The sequence below is a fragment of the Phocoena phocoena genome, chromosome 1 (assembly GCF_963924675.1).
Source record: "Phocoena phocoena chromosome 1, mPhoPho1.1, whole genome shotgun sequence".
Classification (NCBI taxonomy): domain Eukaryota; kingdom Metazoa; phylum Chordata; class Mammalia; order Artiodactyla; family Phocoenidae; genus Phocoena; species Phocoena phocoena.
In genome coordinates, this window is record NC_089219.1 from 19,120,899 (window position 1) to 19,137,691 (window position 16,793).

The window sequence follows — 16,793 nt, forward strand, 5'->3', positions numbered from 1 at the left end:
GCCATTTAAGGACTCAAGCCCACATAGATATGTTTCCCAGATGTATTCTGCTTTAAAAAAAAAAAGATTAGGGCTTCCCTGGTGGCGCAGTGGTTGAGAGTCCACCTGCCAATGCAGGGGACGCGGGTTCGTGCCCCGGTCTGGGAAGATCCCACATGCCGTGGAGTGGCTGGGCCCGTGAGCCACGGCCGCTGAGCCTGCGCGTCCGGAGCCTGTGCTCCGCAACGGGAGAGGCCACAACAGTGAGAGGCCCGCGTACCGCAAAAAAAAAAAAAAAATGTTTGGAGTGTTCTAGCCCTGAAGCCAAACTCTTCTGTCCACAGTGGAATCTTCCTGGAAGAAAGAAGAACATATCCCTCTAGTATAAATGAAAGCTTGGAAATGGAAGGGGGAGGTAGAGAGGTGAGGGGGAGGCAAAGCGTTGTGTTTTGTTTTTAACTGATGACGATTACCTCAGTAAACATCCTTTAAGGGCTCCTGTATGCCAGTTGAGGCGCTACTAAACACAGTGAGCACGGTCCCTGCTTTCAGGGAGTCGCAGCTGGCCTCCTGAGACAGGGGTCTTGAAGCACAGTTGAGTTTCTTTTCTGACAGGTGCCTTTCCTAACAGAGCAGATGCTGCCTTATTTGGCCACTGAATCAATAAATGCTATTAAACGCTTAAAGAAAAATGTCTAAAAATAAAAAAGTTTAAATCAAACATTTGTTGAGTTGATTTCAATTCAGTTTAGAGATAACAAATACCTTTTTTAGAAACTTCCTTCCCCTGACAATGTAGACAGTTCCCTGAGGGAAAGCCGGAGCTGCTTCAAACATTGCGTTCTCACTTCTATAGGATGGTGGGAAAGATGGGCTGCTCTGTGAGGTAGAAAATGTGTTAACTTGATGAAATATTATGCAGAGAATCCCATTTCACAGCAGGCTGAGAAGCCAAGGTTTGGGGACCCCGGGCAGTGCAGGAGACATTAGAATGGAGCCCAAATCACCAATAATGATGTTTACCATTAACTAAGCTCCTGCTGTGAGCCAGGCATAGGATGGGTCCTTCCCACCCACCAGCTCCTTTCACCATTACAGCTCCCCTGCATAGAGCGATCATTATATCTGTTTTTTGGATGAGGAAACAGGTGCAGGGAGGTAGCTTGTCTGTGGGTGATGTCATGGACATGTGTCCTTCTTTTGGTGATGTTGAGTTCATTTGACTGGTCTAATTATTAAATATACATAAGACAGGGCTTCCCTGGTGGCGCAGTGGTTGAGAGTCCGCCTGCCGATGCAGGGGACACGGGTTCGTGCCCCGGTCTGGGAAGAACCCACGTGCCATGGAGCGGCTGGGCCCGTGAGCCATGGCCGCTGAGCCTGCGCGTCCGGAGCCTGTGCTCCGCAGCGGGAGAGGCCACAACAGTGAGAGGCCCGCGTACCGCAAAAAAAAAAAAAAAAAAAAAAAAAAAATATATATATATATATATATATATATACATACATAAAACAGATTAACAGGAGAAAAAAATAAATTTATATTCATGGAGGTCTCATAGAAATGGGACCCCTGAAGTGACCAAAGAAGGCTGTTTATGCAACATAATTTTTAGACAAAGAAGCAATTATTTGCGAAGATTCAATGGAACAAAGGGGCTCGTGCTTGGTGTAGCAGATGAATGAAGAAGTAACAATGTTTCTTTATACAGATTTCTTAGCCTTGAATTCCCTAACTCTGGTGATAAGGATGCTTTCTATCCTCCTGGTATAAGGAGGATACCTTCACATGGGAGATTTATTTCCCACTATCAGGGAGAAACAGGGGGGTCAGAGAGGTTTTCTTTAATATCATTTTTTTTTTCTACTAGCTGTTTCTCAAGTAACTTTAATTCAAAATAATCAATATGCCATCATGGCGTATCTTGGGCAGGCTACTCTGAGCCCCAGCAGTGACCATTCCTGTGTTTGGGAAGTCCTCTACTTTAAAAGACAGGACCACCTCCTGCTATAAAAACTGGAAAGGCCAGACACTCATTTTCTCGGAGTCTCTTGCAGCTAGGGGGAGGTCACATGACCTAGGCTCTGCCAATCAGACACCTGTGCTGCAGACTTGGAATCCAGAAGTTGGCAACCTCAAGGGTTAGGAACTGCAGGATCTGCTCTGGTGGCAGGTGTGTTGGCACCCTCCACTTCAAGAGGCAGCCACATCAGGGATTCTAGCAGCAGTGGCAGGGGCATTCTTGAGTCCAGACCCAGTGCCCATTGGAGTTGACTACGTGAGTTGTGCCCGGCAACATCAGCCATGGTATCTGTACCAAACTGGTTCTGTAGTAGGATTTTAAGCATCACACCTGGCACCATATCTCTGAGCCTGGTTCTAGCCTTCCAGGAATTCTAGCAACTACCTGATTCCCTTTTCTGTTGAAATCAAGGGTCACTTCCTGTTGCTTGTAGCTAAGTACTATATGGCTGTGGGGGACTTGCTCGTGGCCACCCACATGGGAAGTGGCTGGCACTAGAACCCAGGTCCCCAAAGCTCTTGCTCTTTCCATGCACATGCTTCCAGGCAAGTGATCACAGGATCCCAAAGTGCTGTGAAATCAAAGAAGAAGTAAAGTCGCCACCAATTACCCTTATCCCAGAGACTTTGTGACTTTGTGAATGTTAATGAGGGAGTATTTAAAAAGGACCTGGAAGAATGGGTAGGATTTTTTTTTTTTTTTTTGCGGTACGCGGGCCTCTCACTGTTGTGGCCTCTCCCGTTGCGGAGCACAGGCTCTGGATGCGCAGGCTCAGCGGCCATGGCTCACGGGCCCAGCCACTCCTCGGCATGTGGGATCTTCCCAGACCGGGGCACAAACCAGCGTCCCCTGCATCGGCAGGCAGACTCTCAACCACTGCGCCACTAGGGAAGTCCTCCCCATCTTTTATTAACCACCTGCCTCCCATCTTTTACTAACACTAGAATATGTTCAGAATCTTCCATTTCACTCATTCTGATGTGTGTGCAGTGGGTGCTCATTATGGTTTTAATTTGTATTCCCTGATGATTAATGGAACTGATTGCTTTTTCGTATGTTCATTGGCCATTTCAATTTCATTAGGTTTCATCTTTTATGAAGTTATCTTTCCATTTGTCCATTTTTTGTATTTGCTTCTTTCCTTTTTCATTACTGACTGGTCAGAGTTTTATATGTATTCTGGATATAAGTCCTCTGTCAGCTTGCGGCTTGCCTTTTTAAAAACTGACAGCTTTGGGCTTCCCTGGTGGCGCAGTGGTTGAGAGTCCGCCTGCCAATGCAGGGGACACGGGTTAGATCCCTGGTCCGGGAAGACCCCACATGCCACGGAGTAACGAAGCCAGTGTGCCACAACTACTGAGCCTGTGCTCTATAGCCTGCGAGCCACAGCTGCTGAGCCCGTGCACCTAGAGCCAATGGTCCGCAACAAGAGAAGCCACCGCAGTGAGAAGCCTGTGCATCGCAACGAAGAGTAGCCCCCACTCGCCACAACTAGAGAAGGCCCACGTACAGCAACAAAGACCCAACGCGGCCATATAAATAAATAAATAAAGGGCAATGGGGAGCCACAGAAGGTGCTGGATTGTGGAAGTGACCAGATCAGATCTGTGCTTTAAGGAGATGAATCTTGCTATAATGTGCAGAATGGATTGGTGTGGGAGAGACTGGAGGCTGGGAGAACAGTTTCAAGTCTATTGCAAAAAGTAACAGGAGCATCTGTGTGTCTGTTAATTTTTAAATGCCTTTTGTAAATAGCCCTCTAATTGTGAAGTTTTGTTCTTTTCCTTTTTTAAAGTAGCTATTTGTGGGTGTGCAGTAACCCAACAAAAATGTCTCCAGGAATCCTCTCCGGCCCACTGGATGGGAACACACAGGGAGCCATTGTATCAGCTCTGTAGCCCTTTGTCCCAGGACACCCATTCCCCATACAGAAAATTTCCTGGCAAAGAGGCAAACTACTGTGGTTCAGCAGATACTACTGTCCTGGACTCTTGACGGTCTGCCCACGTTTGGGAGAAGCAGGTAAAAACAAGAATGACCTTCAGGTCTCTAGTGACATGAAACCCTCTACCTGATCACAGCCCAGATAGCAGCAGAGAGGGTCCCTTCCTGCCTCAACTCAATCGCTTGAATGAATGTTACCTGAGCCCCCAGATGTTCTTAAAGGTGCTGCAGTGCCTTAATTGATCTCAGAGAAATACAACAACCAATTTAGGCATTCTTTCTAGCTTTCCAGTTTGTCTTCGGAGGCATATGGAGTAAAAAAGATACAAAACTTTTATGTCTCAGTGTTCACAACCTTGACTGGAAGAATCTGTGAATTGGGCAGTTTGCTCTGCATTATAAAGGAGGGGAGAAGAGGGTGGTGTTTGTTTTGTTTTGTTCTGTGTGTTTGCTTCTCCTCCCTGCCTGGCCCCTCCACCATTCTCTCCAAGTTCATGGCGCCGTCATCTCTGACCAAATGAGCCCCTTCTTATTTTACGTTTTCCACTTCACCCTGAATCGCCACTCCTACTTTTTATCTCCACCATAGACACTCCCTTTCATTTATTTAATTTATCTCATTAAAAATAACAAGCAAAAACTTTCCATTGACCACTCGGGCCCCTTCAGGCACTGGGCCGCCTCTCTGCTTTCCCTGATAGCAAAATTCTTCAAAAGTGCTGTCTTCGGAATACTCTTAGGAAGAGTCTTGGGAACAATGAGGGTGGGGACAGAACAGAATGGAGGAGTGACCATAGAAGTGGACAGAGGGCATGAGTGGAATAAAGCTCACCCCACACAGGTATAGAGCTGAAGGTCAAGTGGAGTCACTGTCTCTGTCCCTCTGGTAAGCTCGGTGGCCTGAGGCCCAGGGACCCGCACTGGGTGGCTGTGGGACTGCTGATCTGGGTGGCCTTGGGGCTTCTGGTGACCAGACACGAGGGTCATGGAGGCCTGCATGAGAACTTCTGTGGTCACAGCCGCAGGCACCCAGGTGTGGATTTCTACCAAGGACAGTCATGCCTGTGCCCATGGCCACACTCACAAGAGCATCTGGTGTGGGCACATCCCCGGTCACGAGCATGGAGGATTTGCCCCATGGCCATAGCCATGGCCACTGCTATGACAGCCTCTCCCACAGAGGACATGGACATGACCATGAGCACAGCCTGTGCACTGGGGCCACAGTGCTGATCTCTGCAGCTCCATTTTTCTTCCACTTCCTTATGCCCGAGGAGTCCAGGTCCCCTGACACTGCTTTCCACTCCAGATTTGACTCAGTTTTGCTTGGGGTGGGCTCCTGGGAGATGTCTTCCTCAACCTCATGCCCCCTGCCCTGGAAGCTCATTCTTACCACTGTCTGGAGCACAATGGGAGGGCCCTATCCTGTGTGCGAGATGGTGGGTCCTCGGTGGAGCTATCGCCTCTCTTTGTGAGACAAGGCGGGAGGATAAGCACATGCTCTGGGTCACACATGGAAGTCACTGATGCGGAAGACAGGAGCATCCTCTGAAGGAGAAGCAGGGCTCATAGGAAGAAGAAAAGGAAGTTGGGGGGAGGGGTCTCAGAGGAGGAGAGGAGGGAGCACGGGGTGCAAAGATGGGCCCAGGAGACCTCAGAATACTGAAGGGGAAAAATCAGGTTCACACCTGCATGTATTGGGGTAGCTGAATCTGGCTGCCGACTGGCACCAACCTCACGGGTGGTCTGGCCATGGTGCTTCATTTCGGGGGGTCGGGGGCTGGAGATCCTGACCACAGTGACTGTCCCACTGCAGGAAGTGCCCCAAGAAGGCGGGGACTATGCCTTGTTGGCCCAGTCTGGCAATAGGGGCGCTGGTGTGTGCAGCCTTATGCTCCTAACTCAAAGAGGGGCGTGGGCAGTAAAGTGCAGGCGGCGCGGGTCCTGGCTGGGCTCTGCCGCTCACTGCTTTATCTACAGAGCAGCTACATCCCATGTCCGCGTGGCCCGAGCTGTTGAGGGAGGTGTCACCACTGCAGTCCCTTCCTGGAGATGCTGGGGCAGGTTGTCATAATGGTGATGATGGTCCGCTCGAGTGACAGGTGGGATAAACTGCCCCCACCCCTGCCCCAAACTTCTAGCCTCTAACTCCTCCAGGTCAGGGGTCTGTGGAGGTTGGACGCCCTGGCCAGAGAGCTCTGCTAAGGGAAAGAGCTGTATCTGAGGGAAGTGGAGTCTTTGGCACGAGGACCATCAGGGTTTGGCAGTCTCACGGGGGCTGTAGAGGCGAAATTGAGAGGCCAGAGGGACGGTGCCATCAGGCATGGGCTGGCCACGTTGTTGGGTTGGAGGGCTACCTGGGGCCACGAAGAAGGCTGGAAGAGAGAGAGGGGATGGCAGCCCACCCCGTGTCCCCACCCCACCTGTTCTCGGAGGACCAAGCTGCCACACACAGGCTTCTCCAAGGTCTGCCTCCCTTCTCCCACCTGGTGGTGGAAGCTCCAGCGAAGACCAGAGCCCTGGACAGAGGGGGAAGCAGGGGGAGGTGAGGATAAACATCAGTTAAACTTCAATCACGTAACCGGATCCAGGAGTGACAGGGAGAAGGGGATTAGCTGCTAATCTCATGGCCTGATTTGTGTGTGTGTGTCTCTATTCTTTTTATATTACTGGGGTTTTTTGTGTTTTTTGTTTTTTGTTTTTTTTGCGGTACACGGGCCTCTCACTGTCGTGGCCTCTCCCATTGCGGAGCACAGGCTCTGGACGCGCAGGCTCAGCGGCCATGGCTCACGGACCCAGCCGCTCCGCGGCGTGTGGGATCTTCCCGGACCGGGGCACGAACCTGTGTCCCCTGCATCGGCAGGCGGACTCTCAACCACTGCGCCACCAGGGAAGCCCTATATTACTGTTTGAATGGAGAGTAGGGGTGATGAAATAAAGTCCTTGTATCTTCAGCCCCACCAAAAAAAAAAAAAAAAAGTGCTGTCTCTGCTTGCTTTACCCACTTCTTTTCCCGGTCTCTCTAAAGCTGTCTCTAGTAGTGACGCTTTCAACCCCATCACTGGATTAAATTATCTTTGCCAAAACTATTCAGTCCTCCTCGCTCGTTTTATCAGCTTATCAGCAGAATCGGGCACAGCCTATTGCTCCTTCCTTCTGGAAATGGTTCCCCATTTGGCCTCCAGAACCCCATGCTCTCTTGATTCTCTTCCAACCTCAGCAGCCATTCCTTTTCGGCCTCTTTGCTGGCTCTGCACCACCTTCCCTCCTGCTAAATAATGGAGTGTCTCGGGGCTTGGACTCAGGCTCTCTTGCTGTAATGGTCTCTACATGACTTCATCTAGCCCCATGATTTAAATACCTTCTATCTACTGTAACTCCCAAAAGTGTATCCTCAGACCTTTCCCCTGAATTCTATTCTAGATAAATGGCCGACAGACTCCTCAATACCTCCACTTGGATGTCTAATGGGCATCCCAAACATAGACTAAACCAAACTCCTGTTTTTTCCACCTAAACTTACTCTTCCCCAGTCTTTCCCTCCCCGTGAACCCTCAGCAACATCTCAGGTTCCTCCTGTTCCCTCACACCCATTTATTAATAAATTGTCCACTCTTTTTAAAACTCTCTCTGTTCTCCCAGTTTGCAACTTGTCTTTCTACTCTTGGTGGTATCTTTTTTTTTGCAGTACGCGGGCCTCTCACCGTTGCGGCCTCTCCCGTTGCGGAGCACAGGCTCCGGACGCGCAGGCTCAGCGGCCGTGGCTCACGGGCCCAGCCGCTCCACGGCATGTGGGATCTTCCCCGACCGGGGCACGAACCCGCGTCCCCTGCATTGGCAGGCGGACTCTCAACCACTGGGCCACCAGGGAAACCCTGGTGGTATCTTTTGAGGAACAAATGTAATTTGTTTCTTTTATGGTTAACACTTCTGAAAATACCTTGTTTGAAATATTTCCCATCCCTAGTTCTTGAAGATACTCTCTGGCAGCTTTTCTTTTTTCTCTAAAGATTTGCCTTTCACATCTCTCCTACCACCCTATTCTAAATTAGCAGCACCGTGTCCTGGATCACTGTAATCCCTCCTCACTGTTCTCCCAGCCTCTAGTCTTGCCTCTGCACAATAACCATGGTGATCCTGTAAAAATAAGCCAGATGTTTTCACTCCTCTGCTAAAAAGCATCTAATGGATTCTCATTTTGTTCCAAGCAAAACCCTCAGCACTTACCACAGCCTGCGAGGCCCTGTGTGACCTCGCCCACCACATCTCTCACTTCCTGTAACTCCCTCTCTCACTCTACTCGGGCCATGCACTGACCTCCTTAATGTCCTAAAACATGCCAAACATTCTCCCACCTCAGGACCTTTGCACATACTGTTCTCTTTGCCCGGAGTTCTCTTCCCTCACATAACCAGTCTTGTTCCTCTTAAAACAGGCTTCTGCCCCCAGGTCTCCTTATCAGAGAGGACTTCCACAGCCGCCCTGTATAAAGTAGCACATCTCCTCCAGCCGCGATCTCCATCCTGTGTTCCTCATTTATTTGTCCTTGTCATCTCTCTTCTTCTAGCAGAATATAAGTTCTATAAAAAACACAATTTTGCTTAGTGTGCTGCTATAGTCCCAACGTCAAGAGTGGTGCCTGGCAGACAACCAGTATGAAAAAAAATACTATTGAATACATGATGGGATGAATGAAAGTGTCTTGAAAAATATACAGTGTTCATTTAAGAATAAATGTTTTGAATGTACATAAATTTACATAAATATCAAGTAGATATTCTGCTTCTTACTTTCTCACTAAGCATATTTAAGATCGAACCGTACTGCTGAATGTAAATCCAGTTCGTTATTTCTGACCACTGCATAGTGTGCCATCAAATGCCACATTTTCTCATCCGTCTCCTTAACGGTGGACACACGGTTTGCCTGCAGCTCCAGCTATATACACAGCATGAAATAAACTTTCTGCAACTTACACCTTATGAATCTGTGTGAAAGACCTTTTTGATATTTTGGGGGTGGGGAGTGGAGGGAGTGGGATGGTATGTATACTCAGGAGTAGAGTTGGTGAGTCACAGGACAAACATAGATATGCTTAATTCAACTACGTACAGCCAAAAGGCCTGCCAGGGAGAAAGCACACATAATTTATGCCTACCTCCATCAACAATTTGTGGAAAATCCTGTTTCCTCCATATCCTTCCTGGCCCTTTGAAGTACCTTGCGTTTCTAATGTTTGGCATTATTACAGATATAAAATATTATCGAATTGTTCTTTTCATTTGCATTTCTCTGATTACCAGGTAAGAGCACATAGAGTTTAGTTCTGACGTTTGCAACCTTTGGGTTCTTTTGTTGTTGTTGTTTGTTTTTTTGTTTTTCTTGAGGGGGGAGAGGGAGGGAAGGGGAGAAGTCACTATTTAGACACTAATAAAGTTTATTAATTCATTATTCTCCTTTATTCCCCATATCTCATTGCTTTCTCCTGGATTCAGTTCTCTTCTTGCTTTACGCTTACTTTAGGAGGGATTTCAAAGAAGGTCTTTACATGGCAACATTCCTGAGACCTTGAATAAATATTTATTTTCCTCAAGTATTTAAATGACAGTATAGGACTTCCCTGGTGGCACAGTGGTTAAGAATCCACCTGCCAATGCGGGGGACATGGATTCGAGCCCTGGTCTGGGAAGATCTCCCATGCCGCGGAACAACTAAGCCCATGTGCCACAATTACTGAGCCTGCACTCTAGAGCCCGCGAGCCACAACAGCTGAGCCCACGTGCCACAACTACTGAAGCCCGCGCGCCTAGAGCCCCTGCTCCACAACGAGAGAAGCCACCACGATGAGAAGCCCGCACACTGCAATGAAGAGTAGCCCCGCTCACCGCAACTAGAGAAAGCCCGTGTGCAGCAACGAAGAACCAACACAGCCGAAAATAAATAAATAAAATAAATAAATTTATTTTAAAAATAAAAATAAATAAATAAACGACAGTAGGGCTTCCCTGGTGGCGCAGTGGTTGAGAGTCCGCCTGCCGATGCAGGGGACACGGGTTCGTGTCCCGGTCCGGGAAGATCCCACATGCCGCGGAGCGGCTGGGCCCGTGGGCCATGGCCGCTGAGCCTGTGCGTCCGGAGCCTGTGCGTCCGGAGCCTGTGCTCCGCAATGGGAGAGGCCACAACAGTGAGAGGCCCTCGTACCGCAAAAAAAAAAAAAAAAAAAAAAAACGACAGTAAAACCAGAGATAAAATTCTAGTGTCAATTTGAAAATACGAGTCCATTGTCTTTTGCATGCCAGCTATCGAGTTCAACGATCTAACCATATTGCCGGGAGTTTTTCTCCCCCACATTGTGTTGTATTTGTAAAATACCAAACAAAATATGTAACATTTAAAAAAAATGGCTCTGAACCACTCTAACTCAACTCGAGTTGGAGCATTACCAGTGCTGTTTAATAATCTACCTCTGTGTTCTTTCCCTATCATAGTCTCTATTCTCACCCACCCCGCACCAGGGAACCATTTTCCTGAATGTTCCTCATTTTAAAAACAAATTTGTCATAAATGCGTGCTTAGCTTTGCTAGTTTTTTTCCGCTTTTAATAAATGAGCTGTGCATAGTCTTCTGCAACTTCTTTTTTTTTTCACTCAACTTTATATTTCTGTTTCATCTATTTTGTTGCATGTAGCTGTACCTAATTCTGTTTCTTTCTGCATAATATTCCACTTTGGAAACATGTTACAATCTACCCATTATCCTGATGACGGACATTTAGGTTTACCTCCAAGTTTTTGCCAGTAGAAAGGATATTGCTATGAATATTTTATACATATCTCTTGGTCATGCATACAATTGTTTGGAATAGAAATGCTGGGTCATAAGGTTTGCACACCTTTAATTTTATTCAATAATGCCAACTTATTTTCTAAAGTGTTTGTAAAATTTCCTCTTCCACCAGCAGTACATGAGAGTTCTGTTAAATCCACATCTTCAACACTTTGTATCACTAGACTTCATAATTTTGAGTAGTCTAGCAGATGTAAACTGGTACCTTGTGATCTTAATTTGCATTTCCTAGATTTCTAGAGAGGTTGAGCATCTTGTCATATGTTGATAAGTTCTGTGAAATGTTGGCTCAAGTCTTTGCCCGTCTTTGCATTGGGTTGTGTGTCTTTTTCGTTTATGGTAGTTTGTAACAGTATCTATTCTAGATGTTAATCTTGTCTCGGTTTCAATAATTTTGTTGCAAATATCTTCTCCCATTTTGCCAGTTTACAACTTGTCTTTCGACTCCCTTCGTGATATCTTTTTTTTTTTTTTTTTAGGCCACACCATGTGGCATGTGGGATCTTAGTTCCCTGACCAAGGATCAGACCCATGCCCCCTGTATTGGGAGTATGGAGTCTTAACCACTGGACTGCCAGGGAAGTCCCATCTTTGTGGTATCTTTTGATGAACAAACACTTTTTACTTAATGTAGTCAAATTTATTCATATTTTTATCTTATAGTTAGCAGGTTTTTTGTATCTTGTTTAAGGAAATCTTTCTTGTCCCTAGGCCTTAAAGATATGCTCTCGAAGCTTTTTTTTTTTTTAAGTTTTGCCTTTCACATGAAAGTTTTTAATCATTAGGAATGAACTTTTATGTGTAGGGTGAAGTATGAATCCGATTTCATTTTTTCTATATGCATAACCAGTTGCCTCGGTGTCACTCATCCTTTCTCTAATATCTACAAAGCTGCCTCTGTCTTATGTCAAATTTTCATATACATGTGGGGCTTTTTCTATGCTATTGTTTTCTTTGGTGAGTTTGTCAGTATGTTTGCTTTTTTGTTGTTGGTTTTTTTGTTGTTTTTTCTAAATTTCTTTTATTGAAGCATAGTTGATTTACAATGTGTTAATTTCTGCTGTACAGAAAAGTGATTCAGTTATACATATACATACATTCTTTTTTACATTCTTTTCCATTATGGATTATTACAGTATATTGAATATAGTTCCCTGTGCTATACAGTAGGTCCTCGTTGTTTATCCATCCTGTATATAATAGTTTGCATTTGCTAATCCCAAACTCCCAATCCATCCCTCTCCCATGCCCCTTCCCCCTTGGCAACCACACGTCTGTTCTCTATGTCTGTGAGTCTGTTTCTGTTTCATAGATTCGTTCATTTGTGTCATATTTTAGTTTCCACATATAAGTGATATCATATGGTATTTGTCTTTCTCTTCCTGACTTACTTCACTTAAGATACTGCATTTTCTTAACTAATACAGGAGGTCAAGGTCTCCCACCTTAAACTGCTCTTTAGCAGTGGCTATTTTTGGACATTTGTCTTCATAAAAATAATAGAATCAGCTTGCAAGTTCCTCAAAACTTCTGTGTGGATTTTTATTGGATAATGGACAATAAAAATAAATCTGTTTGGAGAAAACTGACATCTTTACAATGGTATAATTCCACTTACACCCCCTACTGTCCTTTGTGTCGTTGCCACATATTTTATGTCTACGCCACATATTTTATGTCTACATGTGTTAAAAAAAAATCCCAACTTACACTGTTATTAGTTTTGCCTTAAAGTCAATTGACATTTAAGAAATTTAAGAAAAGAACAAAAAGTTGTATTTTTAAATATTCATCTACTTATTTACCATTCCCATTGTTCTTCCTTCCTTCCTCTCTCTTTTTTTTTTACAGGAAAACAATACATTTATTAGGAGGCATGAAAATGCATAAACTCATTTATAAATAAATGTAGCATAATTTACCGAGTGAAAAAATAGCTAAAATCCATGAGTAAACTGGATTTTATCTTTGAAATGATTACATATTTGATCTCTAATAATTTCGCCCTCCATCATGATCTCTTAGTAGCAGCAATTTTACACTGACTATAGAAAAGCTGTTACCAGTGATTATCATATGGGGGGGAAATTTTTCAAGAATTTTCTTTAGAAATGAACCAGTGCAAACAAATTCAGATTGTGAGGGATACAGTAAGATCTGGGGCTTATCTTCTGAAAAGTAGAAAATAAAAATCCCAAACATTCATTAAGAAATGAAAAAGCAAATTACATTTTGATCATTGAAAAATAACACATATGGACATTATAAAACATTCTTAACCAGTGATTGCAATAATGACATTTAAAAATGTTCACTCAAGTACTGGTGATCAATAAACATTCAAAGTCTCACTAAAAGTAACACTAGGCATAGATACATGTGAACAATGCTTCTTTTGATTTAACAACAACAAAAATCATGTCAACAGGAGACAAGTTACCCTTAAAATACTGTATTTTTTTTTTTTGGTCTGTAAATGATTTTCCACGGTCTGTATATTTTATTTATTTTATGGCTAATTAAGCAGTCCTTTCTATAAAATGAATCTCGATATTATAGAGATAAACATTCTAAAACACAAATTCAGCTTTAAAATAACAGTGCAGAATCAGTTTTCTTTGGTAAGAAATTGTTAATTCCTTACCAGTGTTGGCTTGCTGTTGCGCAGACTCTATCAGAACACTTCTTCAATATTTACCAAAGAGCTATTTAATGAGCTGAAAAGACTTCATAAACTCTGGTACCACAATAGCAATGTAGAGCTTAAGCCAAAATTGCGCTGAAATCAACATCATTTCCTTCATTACTGTTGTTAATGAAACTCCCTTCAAAAAGCTCCCTCCTAATTTTGGCCTGAGTCTCAGGCTTTAATAAAAGTTCCTTTATCTGTTTCACTTTGGACTGCAGAGCCATCCTCTCTCGCACAAAGCTTCATTAATTAAGTCCTGGATTCCAATAGGTTTCTGGCCTATGGGAAAAAAATTATATGATACATTTTATGTGCAAATGCCAATGAAAAACATTCAATATGGCACACCAACTTATCAAAAGAGGGTTAAAAAGAAACTTTTAAATGCTGCCCACATTTATAGAAAAGTTTGCATTTCACCAAAAATATATCATTTACATGAAACAAGAACAGCCCACATAGGACAAACATGAAACATTATGGACTAACTATATGGATAATCATTTCAACAGTGATCATTTTAATCGTAGCACTCGTTAGCTCTGTGTATGTTTTGGCCTCAGATAAAGTAGTCAAATGCCCTGCTAGGCAATATAAATGGCAGTATTCCATTTACAGCAAGGCCCCTTCCATGGCCTTTAATTTGAGTCCACGAGGCATAACACAAACTCCTCTCTCCCACAGCCTTGGCTGTGGGCAACTGAAAGCAGTGCCATTCTTCCTTCATAAATTAATTTCCTCTGATAGTCCCAGCACTCCATTCCTCTTCTGTTGTGTTTCAGGAATGCAAACACATCAATCATGAAAGCATTAGGCAATCTCCACAGATTGGACAAGAGACACACAAACAGCACAATGCAGATTAGCCCATTGACTGGGCAGAGGGAGCAGGGATGCTTCTCACGGATGCTTCTCACGGATGCTTCTCACGGCGGGGACCTGCCTGCCTTCAGGTCTCATTTCTTGTTATTGCCACTGTCAGTGCCATTCTTATCAGCCTCTTCAGTTTTCACAGAGCTTCCATCCCCTGGCTTGTTTTTGTTCTGTGTTTCTTCCAGATACTGCTGGACAGCCTTGAGCGCCTCCTTCTCCACCAGCCTCTTACTGAGCCTTACCAGTTCAGCATCATCGGGCTCACCTCCATTCTTATCACCTGCTAGTGTTGGAGGGTCTCCTGCAGAGGCAGGGGTCAGCTGTGGCTCACTGCAGGGACAAGGACACTGGCAGCAGAAGTTCTGGGAAGCACTCCCTGGCCTGAGCCCTCCTGGAGTCCACCACCAGCCCCACCAAGGACCCTGTGGGTTCCAGTGCTGAGTCACCCCAGGCCAAACAACCAACAGGGAGGGAACTCAGCCCCCCTTCCTTCCTTTCTATAGATCTAAATTTCCAATTGTTATCACTCCTTTCCAACCTACTTAATTTCCTTTAGAATTTCTTGTGGTGAGCATCTGCTGGTGAAAAATCGGTTCAGCTTTGATTTATCAGAAAATATCTTGATTTCACCCTCAGTTTTGAAAAATATTTTTACTAGATACAGAATTCTAGGTTGACTTTTCTTTTTTCTCCAGCCCTTTAAAGACGTAGTTCCATCATCTGCTAGCTTCCAATCCAATAAGAAATCAGTTGTCATTCTTATCATTGCTCCCCTATTTGCAATGCAACTATTTTCTCTTGCTGCTTTAAATATTTTCTCTTTATTTTTGATTTGCAACAATTTGATAATGATGTACCTAGGTGTGGTTTTCTTTGACTTTATCCTCCTTAAGTTTTGTTGTGCTACCTGGATCTTTGGGTACTGTTTTTTAAACCAAATTTTTAGCTAGTATTTCTTCAAAAACTTATTTTTGCCCTATTATTTCTCTCCTTTCTTTGTGAGACCCCAATTCCTGAAATGTACCTGCCTAACAAAGCATGGTCAAAGTGATCTGTCAGTAATTTAACTGCCTGCTAGAGAATAAAACAACATTCTTCAGAGGAAGATAACAGAATACAGTTTCTATGACATATCGTCCACAATGTCAAATATATAATAAAATTATTAGACGTTCAACAAAACGGGAAACTGTGACCTGTAATAAAGAGAAAGATCAGTCAATATAAAGATACCCACAAATGACCCAGACATTGGAGCTAGCAGACAAAGAATTTGAGATAAAATTGATAAGTTGGTTAGAGTCTACAGGAGAAGATCTACATAATGACTGAAGACATAGGAAATTTCAGGAGAGATTTGGAAACTATAAAAAAAAAAAAAGAAAAAGAAAGAATGGAAATCCCCAAACTGAAAATACAGTACCTACAATCAAAAACGCTTTGGATGTGATCAACATTAGGTTGGATACAACCAAGGAAATGATCAGTGAACTTAGAAACAGATCAATGGATGGGAGTTCCACGGTGGCCTAGTGGTTAGGATTCCGGGCTTTCACAGCTGTGGCCTGGGTTCATTCCCTGGTCGGGGAACTGAACTCCTGCACACTGTGTGGTGTGGCCAGGGGGAAAAAACAAAACAAAAAATACAGATCAATGGATATCATCTCAACAGAGAGAATGAAAGACTGAAAATCAGGGAAAAAAAGGAAAACAAATTAATGCCCAAAGGGCAATAAAACCATAATCTTTGTGGCTATCTTTTCTGGTAAAATTTTTTTGCATTGCCATTGGACAAAACGCATTTGCATTGCTCTCAGTCTTCTACAAATTAACATCCAGGCTTTCAGAGTTTTTACATGTTTTAATCAATAGTAAATAATAAATGAAATGAAAGTACACTCCTCTAAAGAACTGGATAATCACTGATGGGACCTGCTAGGCAATACCCCAGAATATTAAAAAGAAATGCAATAATTCCTTTTAGCCTATTTCCAAATTTTGAAGTTTTTCTTAACAAGAGTTAAGCGCTAAGGCTTAAAAAGAGAGATATGTAGCTTCTAATAACTTTCTCTTTCTTCTTTTCTTCTCTCTTTCTCTTCCTCTTCTCGCTCTCAAAGACTTCTAAAGTTTTGTATATACCAAGGACTATGCTAAACATTTTAGAAATATAAACTTATTTAATCATAGTAAAAGATAAATTGTCCCAAACTTGATCTAGGGAAAAATGCGTCTGTGGGATCTAATTCACAGCTTTACTCTAGGAAAAACAAAAGCAAAATTTCTGATAAAATGTTTAAAACAAGTTTCTGATGAATTTTAATGGGATTAAGACTTATTCTGGAAACTAGCTGCTCGCCTACCCAACTGACTTCTATCTGAGAGTCTGAGCGTCTTCTACCAAGAGCCTAGAAATCCTTTTTTCTTTACCTGATCAAACAATG

General features: G+C 43.8%; 1 pseudogene; it reads left to right on the top strand.

Moving 5' to 3' along the window:
- Positions 1-4,701: 4,701 nt before the first annotated feature.
- On the top strand, positions 4,702-6,092 carry LOC136121843 (zinc transporter SLC39A7 pseudogene; annotated as a pseudogene).
- Positions 6,093-16,793: the final 10,701 nt, after the last annotated feature.